Consider the following 11,544-nt stretch of genomic DNA (forward strand, 5'->3'; position numbering starts at 1 on the left):
GCTCTCCCTACATGTGGGGAGCGGGTGTGGCGGCAGTCCCAAGATGGCGCCCGGGACTGCAGCTAAGTCTCATGACTAGCACCTGACTTCCTCACACACCTGAAACTAGCCACAACCATTGTGAGAGCTGCGCAGGCGCACCATGACGCAAGATCAGGCCATGTGACGTGGACCTATGAACTGAGATTATGCAGTCTGGACGGAGGAGGCGGAGTTGAGGGAGGATATAAGGGAGTGTGCTCGGGGGCTGGGAAGAGGAAAGGAAGAAAAGAGAGATCTGCTTGCATGCAGAAAAAAAGGTTCCTGAATAAACTGCTTTGAGAAGAACGTCGTGGTGTCGCTCCTTTCTGCGGGACGGAGACGGAGACGACACCTACAGGTACCTATGCATGGTTTTTTTTTTTTGAGTCCCCTTTCTCCCCCTTCCATGTGGAACCTGGGGCTTGAACTCAGGTCTTCAGGCTTTTGGTAGTAAGCACCTTGCTGTGCTATGGTACTGCCCTCAGACTTTTGAACTCTGGTGTTTCTGATTGTATAGCATACACCCAACACACTGAACCCTTCAAGCCCAGCCTTCCGACTGTGATATTAAGTGGAGACATACTGCTTGGGGGGAGCTAGACCACCCCACACACACACATACAGACACACACAGACATACACACACACACACACACACACAGAAACATATACACACACATACACACATTCATATACATACACACAGACACATACACAAACACACATACAGATATACACATATACACACATACATATACACATACACACACTCATATACATACACACATACACAGACATACACAGGTACGCACATACATATACACACAGGCATACATATACATATACACACACAGACACATATACACACACATACACACTCATATACATACGCACAGACACACACACACACACACACAAACACACACACACACACACACACACACACACACACACACACCACTTTCAGTTTAACTTGCAGGAGACCAGAGGTGGAAAACAAAGAGGTAAGAAACTTGACAATCTGAGATTCCACAGCCAGAGGAAGACAAAATCCTAAGCCAGATCTGGGTCCCTTGGCTTGATACAAGTTAAGGAGCCTAGTGGTGCTTTAAATAGAGTGAAAGCAGCTGGAGAAGAAGAAAGGCGTTTGTTTTCATTAGCTGCCAGCAGGACAGAAGGTGAGGGTTTCTCTCAACATCTTCACCCATAAGTTGGGCAGCAAGCCAGTTTGCTCTTTGGCAGAAAAACTCCAATTAAAAATGTATGACTTCCATCTTCCAGAGGAGGAGGGGCCAAAAGTCAGCGCAGGGCTGTGCAAACACTGGAGGCTGGAGAAGCAAACAGAAGGACTCTCCTTACCTCACTTGCCACCTGCTGTCTGGGACACAGTGCAGCTAATGATGGGCAGAGACGGGGGAGAGATGCAAAGTCACACTCCACAGCCCTTACAGATGACCCTGCCATGAACCCCACACTGTAATTCCAATGGACTACAATGGGTGCCAACAACTTAACCAAATGGTTCCTCTAGGTGCTTACACGCATGCTTTTATGTGCACAAATACATGCACTTCCAAATGTGTATGTACACATACACACTTGCACAGCTCCTTGCCAATTCTTGTCCTGGACCCTGGATTATCAGTGTCTGAAGATTCTTCCTTTATCTCCTTTGATCACTCTTGCCTTCTTTCAGTCTGGCCTTGTTCATCTCTACTCTGACTCCTCCAGTAGATAATAAGCAAAGGCTAGTTCTTTAATGGAAGGAAAGATAACCACAGTGATAATGCCCCATTTCCCATTATCTACTTACTTCCTTGTGCATGTCGACCACCTACAATCTTCTCTCCACATCCTGTTTTCTTAGCTCCATTGGAAGATTCCATTTCCACAATGGAAGCTAAGGATCCATGCCAATGGGGCAAAGTGAATCTTCTGGGGGTGAGGGAGGGTTGCCCTTCCCCCAAGCTCAGCCAGTCCTCAGATACCTGGCCTTCCCAGCATTTGACAGCACCTCCTTTCTTCTTCTCTGTGACACTGGGCAGTTTGTGCATTCACACTTACAGTTCAGCTTCTATCTGAACAAGAAGACCATCGGGGACATGGTGGCTCATACCTGGAATCACAGTGCTTGGGAGGCAGAGGCAGGAAAGTAGCCACAAAGTTAAGGTTGTGCAGGCTAGATAGTGAGTTCCAGGCCAACTTGAACTAGAATGTAATACTTGTCTGAAAAAGAGAAAGGGAGAGAGAGAGAGAGAGAGAGAGAGAGAGAGAAGAAGAAGAAGAAGAAGAAGAAGAAGAAGAAGAAGAAGAAGAAGAAGAAGAAGAAGAAGAAGGACGACGACAAGACGACGACAACGACAACAACAACAGAACAGAAGAGAAAAGAAAAGAAAAGAAAAGCAAACTTGCATCAGCAAGAACTTACTAGAAATTCATGGTTCATTCACAACCTACAAATCCAATCTCTTCCTTGCCAGGGACTTGATAAAATCACTTCTTCTGATCTCTATTCCTGAGTGAGGGTCCTGATCCGTGAAATGTCATTAGTTGTAACATGTAGGTTTGTCCAAACTCATCCTTCTAATGTATAAGGCATCTTTTATTACCCCTAATGACTCAGTCAGAGTACAAGGTAACTCTGGGTAACTCTGGGTAGTTGTAGTACTAGGTAACTCTGGGTCCTTTTTTTTTTTTTTTTTTAAGTACAATTGCTATCACTCTTGGATCCATGAGGATTCTCTTGTGACCATTTGCCTTGTGTGTATATTTGCCTATGATGGTTGTCTTTCTTAGTTTATTTTATTCATCAGTGAACTTCCCTCTATAAAGCCTCCTCCCCCAGATCTTTACATTCTCTTGTGTGTTAGCATCCACCTAGTCACAGCTGGACCACATAACTCATTTCTCATGACTAGAATAGGATAAAAGAATAATAATAGTGATCACCTAGCACTTGACTTGCCACTTTGGCTGGCACATGTTGACCAAGCATTCTGCTGTGGGACAGCCAACTCCATGTGAACCACTCGGGAAGCACTGAGACTTCCGGTTCACGGGTGTATGTCAAGGTGATGAATTCAGTCACTGACCACACAGGCTTGAAAATTGATTCTTCAACAGAGACTTCAGACAAAACCATGGCTTTGGCTGATAGCTTGACTGATGCCTAGTGTGAGACCTTGACCCCAGACCACACAGGTGAAGTAGGTTAATCTATCTACCCAGAGGAACTGATCTGGTAAGTTAGCGTCTGGAGGTGAGACCTTTGTCCTTGTCCAAGTCATGTGAACAAGGAAGGGTTCAAGCATTGACCACCAAGTCACAGCAATGAGACAAAGCTGACGAAGAGCCACAGGCCACCCATCAAAGGAGGAATTAATGAACTGATATTCCTTCCTTGTTTTGACCATCACGGAAATATAAAGAAGAGAATGAGGTTTGACAAGTCACATAGCCTGTCACCAGCTGCATGGAACACAGCTCTTAGTATATATGTCGTGTAGGATGTCATAGCAACATGTGGTTGAATTCCTTATGTTTCTGAAGAAAATTAATAACCAGTTCATACTTGGTCTTTTGCTCATCTCTCCTAGAAAGGCCACAGTCTGAGCTACTCTGCTCATCGGCAAGGCATTCCTTATGGGCCAAGATCAAGTGTTACTCTGAAACAATGTCACATTTGAGGTCTTGTGTCACCTAGATGAGATAAGACATGGACACACACCAGAAGTAGCAGTAACAAAATAGAGGTCTCTAAGCTGGGCGCATCAAGTGTGCATTTTGGCTCACAACGGAGAGTCAACACGAGTCAGCATTGGGGTATGTTTATCAAAATGTCAGTGTGTGTTTTCCACGGTCTCCAGAGAAAGAGGATGGAACAAGGTAAATTGCTCCCTGCCCCCATGTTTTCCTGGGAGAGGCACAGATGGCTTCTGCTCCTGTTTTACTGACATGATGTGGACCCATGTTCTTGTCATGTGACCTACCTGTGTGCCTGGGAGAGCACCTGATGGATTAGTGGATGGCATGAATGAGTTCCTCAAGAAGGGTTAAATCCTCCTATGGTGCTAAAGGTGCCACCTCACTGGAAGAGCTGCCTGGTGGTAAGAACAGGAATCCGGACACAGGACTAACTGCTTTAGAATCCCTTCCTTCAGACAGAGCTTGTAGGTTGCTTTGTAGTCTGAATAAACTTGAGAAAGACACAGGATACCCAGCTCTCTGGCTTCACATTAGCATTGGGCGTGCCTCTAGGGCGTTTCTGGAAGAGATGGGTCTCTGGATTGGTGAGCTAAGTAAAGCAGATGGCCCCTCCCAGGCAGCATGCAAGCCCTGGAGGTCCTGGACAGGGAGAGGGAATGGAGAAAGATTGGATTCACTCTGTGCTGGCTGCTGAGCAGAATGTGGATCTCCTGCTGCCCTGTGTCCCACTGCCCTCCCTCTGTGTCCCGTGCCCTTCCTGAGTCCCACTGTCCTCCACCTGTGTCCTGCTGCCCACTCGGAGTCCCGTTGCCCTCCCTCCCTGTTCTGTCACCTGTGTCCTGGTCCTCAAGCCTGAAGACTCAGGTGAGACTCTGCCCCATCCCATCTGTATCTTGCCACCTTCTACCTTCCCAGTGGTTTCCCGGGCTCCAGTTCAAACGCAGAAGCATATCACTGGACTTCTCAGCTTCCAAGATCTAGATCCATGGTTCTCACCCTTTAGTACAGTCCCTCATGTTACAGTGAGCCCTGGCCATAAAATTATCTCTTTGCTCCTTCATAATTGCATTTTTGCCTCTGTTATGAATCATAATGTAAATATCTGATATGAAGGATCCCTGATATGTGGCCCATAAAGGGGGTCAGGACCCACACAAGTTGAGAACCACCGATCTAGAGTAAGTCCTTTCAGAGGTCTGCCTTCTATTGGTTCTGTTCCTGGGGCGATCCCTAACTAACCTAGACCCTACTGTGTCACGGCTTGTGTTGATGAGGGAGAGAAAGCTGCCTAATGATGAAGACCATGTTTAAAAGATGGAACCCACCAGGGAAGAGCACATCTCCAGGTAAATCAGATAATAAAGCCACACAGAGCACATACACAAGGCGAGCATATAGGGTTGGAGGTGGGGATGTGGTGTGTACATGTGTGTGTGCTTGTGTGCTCGTGTGTTAGCATGTGTGTGTGCTTGTATGCTCATGTGTGTACGCATGTATATGTGTACAACATATGTGTCTGTGTGTGTGTGTGTGTGTATGTGTATGTGTGCAACGGCACACTGCATTGTTGGTACCTACATAAGTTAACCAGGAATCCACTAGAACAGGACATTCCCCTGTGACGCTGGAGCCAACAGTGAAAAGAGTGTTTGCATGGAGGAAGAAACCCAAAGCCAAGGCTGTATCTTGCAGGCAAGGAAGCCACTCAACACTGGTAGCATAGAAACGTGGGTTGTGACTGGAGAGAAAAGACCCTGGGAGTGATGAAGCCAGGCAAGGACCTCACAGTGTCATCAGGACTCACATTTAGAACTGAAGAGGGGCTGGAATTGGAGGGCATCGGGGTAAATCCAGTTTGGATGGAGAGATGGACGGGTGGATGTGGGTGTGATTAGACATCATTGTTCTCCCTTGATTGTCCATGGAGAGCTCGCACAGCACCTATGCGAGGAGCAAGGAGCAAGGAGCATGGAGCACACCTGTCTCCCAGGTCTTCACTTGACAGAGCCAATTCCCAAGATGGTGGACTGGAGTGCCCTGCAGAAAGGCTCTGTACGAGCTGGTTGTAGGACATCTTTCCCTGCTCAGAGCATGCTCAGGGATGGAAGTGTATTTCATAATTGAACCTGAACTAAAAGGCTCTTCCAGCCATCCCGGGACAATCTGGAGTTTTGAGCAAGTAATGATAGCAATGGATTATATTCAATGAACACACTCAGACACCAGGAGACACACATATAAAGAGGCAAATGACTGCCCAGTCTGGTGGAGAATGAGACATTCGAGTAGCCCCACAGACCTTCCACAAGATGTATTTTAATTTCAAAGTGGGATGCGGGGCGGTGACCAACAGCCGTAGACAAGCCTCCACCTTGACGATCAGAACTGTATCACAAGGAATGGGGACAAGTTTAAATCATGCGAGCCTCTCGCAAGGCCGAAAGCAGCTGCACTTCGGTTAAGTCTCTGGCAAAGATGCCTAGCTGGAATCCAATCGTGAAAAGTCGCAAAACGAACCCAAAGTGAGGGGCACAGGACAAAGTAAGCACCTGGCCTGTTATCCTCAGAGAAGCCAAAGCCAGGAATGGGAGACGCTCAGTTGGTAAGCTAGAAGCCACCCAAGCGTGGGACCTAAGTTCAGATCCCAGCACCTCCATGGAGCCAGGCAGAGCAGTGTGTGCTAGCAGTAAGGACAGAGGTGGCGGATCCGAATAAGTGAGCTAAGTCCAGTGAGGAATCCAAGGATACAAGGGATGGATTGAGGAAAACTGTACTGGCTGGTTTTGTGTGTCAACCTGATACTAGCTGGAGTTATCACAGAGAGAGGAGCCTCCCTTGAGGAAATTCCTCCATGAGACCCAGCTGGAAGGCATTTTCTCATTAGTGATCAAGGGGGCGGGGAACACAGCCCATTGTGGGTGCTGCCAACCCTGGGCTGGTAGTCTTGGGTTCTATAAGAGAGCAAGCTGAGCAAGCCAGTAAGTAACATCTCTCCATGGCCTTTGCATCTGCTCCTGCTTCCTGACCCTCTTGAGTTCCTGTCCTGACTTCCTTTGGTGATGAACAGCAATGTGGAAGTGTAAGCTGAATAATGTTTGTGCAGGAATAGGAGCCCTGACTAAGACATCTCCTAACACCAACTCTGAGACTCACATGTGCTTGTCCTATGTGGCTTCACATATGACCACACACCCACAGAAAGTCAAGGTCACTAGAGGTGGCTGGGGGGACTGAGGAAGCATCTGAGTCCCATAATGTCCAAATAAAGAAGGTGATTCTAATGCATAACCTTTTGCTACAAGGGACACTGTTGAGATAACTGTTGAAACCCAGTGGAGTTCGAGAACCAATGCACTTGTATAACGAGAATTCTAGAATTTTGGTCTCTTTAAAAACACAGGGATATTACAAGGATATGTTTTCATTTTAACCCCAAGTGTGGCATATATGGGGCTGCTTCAGACAGCAGCTGACTGTGGTTGGTTTCATGCTCTAGCAAAGGAGTGGTTTTGCCAGCTGCAGATAGTTTTTGGATTGTGATGTTTGGAATTCTGGGAGCATTTTAGATGCTATACAAAGACTGGGGCTCAGAAAGGGGGATTGGTGGCAAATGGTCCTTCAGGGGGGCTGGTTGTGGTTTATTAGTAGCTATGTTCAAAAAAGAAGCAAGTAGAAAGAAATTAGATTCAGATCCTCTCTCTCTCTCTCTCTCTCTCTCTCTCTCTCTCTCTCTCTCTCAAGATAGGGGCCAAAATCAGGGGGATAAAGGGTGGGAAAAAGAACCCACAAAGTAGCAAAATATCAGCTACAAACAAAGAAGAAACAAGAAGAAAGGAATTAGATTCAAAGGTTTCTATTTCTCTCTCTCTCTCTCCCCCCTCTACTCTTCCTTCTCTCCTATCTAGAGATAGGAGATGAAACTGGGGGATACAGGGTGGGAAAGAGAATAACCTACAAAGTAGCAATGACCAGCTATACATGTGTATCAGTTTCTGGCTTGGATGCTCCAGGACAGCACTGTAGATCTTCTTATTTGTTAGCAATGCATGTGTATTTGGGGGTCAGGGGTGTTCAGAGGGTTCATGGGCAAAACCATGGTTCTGTGGTAGATTTTTTTAATGCTCCCAAACAACATAAAGAAATGTATTCATGGTAGGTTAATGGGAAAAGGTTGTTACAAAGTGGCGTGAGCTCAGTTTTGTTCCTTAAAGGGAAACACACAGGACCACACAGATGTCTTAAAACACACAAGTGCACACAAAGGCACCCACATGGGCACAAGTCTGTGGCATCAATAGTAAGAGCCTCTGAGTGGGGCATAGCCTAGAATCTTTGTCATCGTCTTCCAAGGGCCCAGGTTCACTGCTATTCTTGGTGTCCCTATGGTGATGGGAACCGGACATTTGTTTTCAAGGTTTGCAGAGCACAGAGCCCACATAAGCAGCAAGACAAGGTTGAGGAGGGTATCAAGGCACCGAACGTCATTCTGCAATCCCAGGGGTTCTAGGTCTGTCCTCTTTGGGCCTCTTGCACAAAAGGCATCTTCAGGATTCCTTGAGGGATCCAGGGTAGAGGCTAAGAATTAGCAGGCTGCTGAGCATGTCAGCCATAGTCACTGGAAGGTCGGCTGCCTTCCTCGGCTTCCTCGGAGCTTTATGAGGCGCCTATGCCATTAGCGGCAACTTCTGCACATCAGAAGCAGGGAGGCTGGCTCTCATCACAGGGCCTTCTGTCACCCTGCGCTCCAGAACTGAGGACCGGGGCCTGTTAACAAGCCTGCTCCTCCCTTGTCCTGTCAGTCACGGAGCAGGCAGGGGAGAGAAGCGAGAAGTTCTTTTGAGTCTTCCTATCTGCGCCACGCAGCCGGTCCTCCCTCCTGCCAGCGACTCCACCAACACCCAGTGGCTTTTGTTGACTGCACTACAGCAGACTCTCCATCAGACACATCTCAGACTCTGTGGTTTTAATGAAGTTTAGATGAAAAGATGAAGTAAGTTCAATTTTCATATGAGTGGGTTGTTCTAAGCCAGAGTTTTGAACATGATAGGTTGGCAAGGGCACTGCCAGTGACCTACACTCCCAGCCACAGTCAGGGTCTGACCCGAGACTGAATGATGCTGGGATTGTGGGACTGTTAGAACCGAGGAGTCACAGACCCCCGTGTACTGAGTGAAGAAGATAGCCCAGTCCTTCTGGAGTCCACCCAATGCATGCAGCATGGCTTCCTCTGTTTTAAGTGAACGGGTGATAATTTGATTGCTCATGAGATGTAAAAAGAATCAATAAAGCAGCTAGGAACAGTCCAAGCTGGTGCGATGTGCTCGCTTCACAAGACAGAGAGACGCCTTGCACTTGGACCTTCTTCTGTCTGTCTCAGACTTCATGTTCTCATTAAGAAAGCAATAGGAACCAGAGCTTCCAGGGACTAAGCCACTACCTAAAGACTATACATGGACTGACCCTGGACTCTGACCTCATAGGTAGCAATGAATATCCTAGTAAGAGCACCAGTGGAAGGGGAAGCCCTGGGTCCTGCTAAGACTGAACCCCCAGTGAACTAGACTGTTGGGGGGAGGGGGACAATGGGGGGAGGGTGGGGAGGGGAACACCGATAAGAAAGGGGAGGGGGGAGGGGGATGTTTGCCCGGAAACTGGGAAAGGGAATAACACTCGAAATGTATATAAGAAATACTCAAGTTAATAAAAAAAAAAAAAAAAAGCAATAGGAGAGGCAGGCAAGATGGCTCAGTAGGTAAAGGAGCTTGGCCCCAAGCCTGATGACCTGAGTTCAGTTCTCAAGACCTACAGTGGTAGAAGGAGAGAACTGACTCCTGCATGTTTCCTTATGGTCTCATACTGTGGCACATGGATACATACATACATATATACATATATACATGCATACACACATACATACACACATATTCATACATGAACACATGGATACATATACACATACACACACATATATACACACACATATTCATGCATGAACACATACATATATACATATACATACATACACACATATTCATACATGAACACAGGATACATACATACATACACACATACACAAATACACACACATATACACACACATATTCATGCATGAACACATACATATATACATATATAAATACATACACACTTACGCATGTGGGCACATATATATGTATATACCTATAAATACATATATATGCCTATACATACGCCTACACGTGCATGCACTCATACATGTATATGTACATACACATACATACACATACATCCAATCATACACACATACATGCACATGCATGCACTCAAACACACACATACACATGTATGCATGCATACATATACACACAATACACATGCATGCATGTATACATACACACACATACACATGCATGCATGCAAACATACATGTGTGGACAACCAACTTAAAATGATTTTATTTGGAAGAATTTAAAAGAGAAAATGATAGTCAGTAAAGAGACAACCGTTCCTCATTATCACATTAAAAGCAACCCTCACGTTAGGGTGGCCCTCTGTGGCCTGTGGCACCCAGCATGTATTTTTACTTGAAGGCTCATTGTCATGGGGTAGCCTAGGAGCAATTGATACCAGCCTTGCCCAGCCTCTTTGTTGACAGCCCTAGTCCCAGCACCTGGATGTGGGAGGCTCATGAGTTAGAGTCTAGCCTTGCCTACACGATGAGACTCTAAAGATAAAACAATCCCTGTGGTTCTAAGGAACCCGTAGCTTCCTCAGCTCCCATCCTAGAATTGTGGATTCGGAAATGGCAGGGGTGGGGGCCATGTGCAGAAACAATATAGAATTTGTACCGAACATCTGATGAGGTCTTAGGTGAAGTGAACTTTAAAGATAATTAGAGTCTAAAATCCTCTTGGGGAAGCAAGGAAGAAAATAGCAGAACCACTTATGTGCCCGAGGTGACTTAGGGGTTGACTGGAGGACTCTCAGTCCTGGTACCTTTCTAACGGCCTTCACAGTCACTGGGCAGCACAGTTCCTCGGAGCATCTAGGAGCAAACCCTGGAAGCCCCTCCCACCCTCACTGCTAAGCAGTATCCCCTGTGGAAGGACAGAAGGAAGTAGGTCTCTGCGACCATCATGAGTCAGATTGCTCCAGAGTCTGCATGCCTCCTTGGGATTAGGAGAACAGTCCCCTGTCCACGCTGGATTCCAGCTGGGAGAAGTGTGGGGATCCTGAGGGTCAGCCCTGAGCTTCAGAGCTAGGACTGGAAGTTGGGGAGACGGGCTCACAGTCATCAGGACTGTGGACTCGGTAGATGAAGTAACTGTGTTCCCCTCCTTGCCCTGTCCCTCCTTCACCTTCCCAAGTGGAAGCTCAACTCCCGACTCATCTCTTCTTTCTTCTTGAAGGGAACAGTTTTGGAAGCTTCCCAGCCATCTCTGTCACAATTCCCCTAGAGCCGCAACCTGATGGCGCTCAGCCGCAGTTCCCACTGGAAAAGTACACGCGGGATAAGAGGCTGGAAGCAACAATAAATGAGAAGAAAAATTTCACCAACCGGTCTAACTACGGTGTGGGCCGAGAGTCTCAGAGGTAAACTGAAGTGGAACCATGCGAGGTTCTTAAGGAGTTGCTTTCCTTACAAACCTAAGTGCGTGGGTCTATAGATCACCTGGGCTTTAAAGGAGGCTGCTGCTGGCTCAGCGGAAGAGGGGCGTGGTCTACAGGTCACCTGGGCTTTAAAGGAGGCTGCTGCTGGCTCAGAGGAAGAGGGGCGTGGTCTACAGGTCACCTGGGCTTTAAAGGAGGCTGCTGCTGGCTCAGCGGAAGAGGGGCGTG

At 47.0% G+C, this 11,544-nt stretch overlaps 1 long non-coding RNA gene across 1 annotated transcript; it reads left to right on the plus strand.

Moving 5' to 3' along the window:
• Positions 1-259: 259 nt before the first annotated feature.
• Positions 260-11,258, plus strand: LOC147995840 (uncharacterized). Its single transcript, XR_015684044.1, has 2 exons — positions 260-379; positions 11,115-11,258. It is a non-coding gene; the product is annotated as an uncharacterized LOC147995840 (long non-coding RNA).
• The last annotated feature ends 286 nt before the right edge of the window (positions 11,259-11,544 follow it).

This window comes from Rattus norvegicus, chromosome 3 (genome assembly GCF_021556685.1).
Source record: "Rattus norvegicus strain SHRSP/BbbUtx chromosome 3, alternate assembly SHRSP_T2T, whole genome shotgun sequence".
Lineage (NCBI taxonomy): Eukaryota > Metazoa > Chordata > Mammalia > Rodentia > Muridae > Rattus > Rattus norvegicus.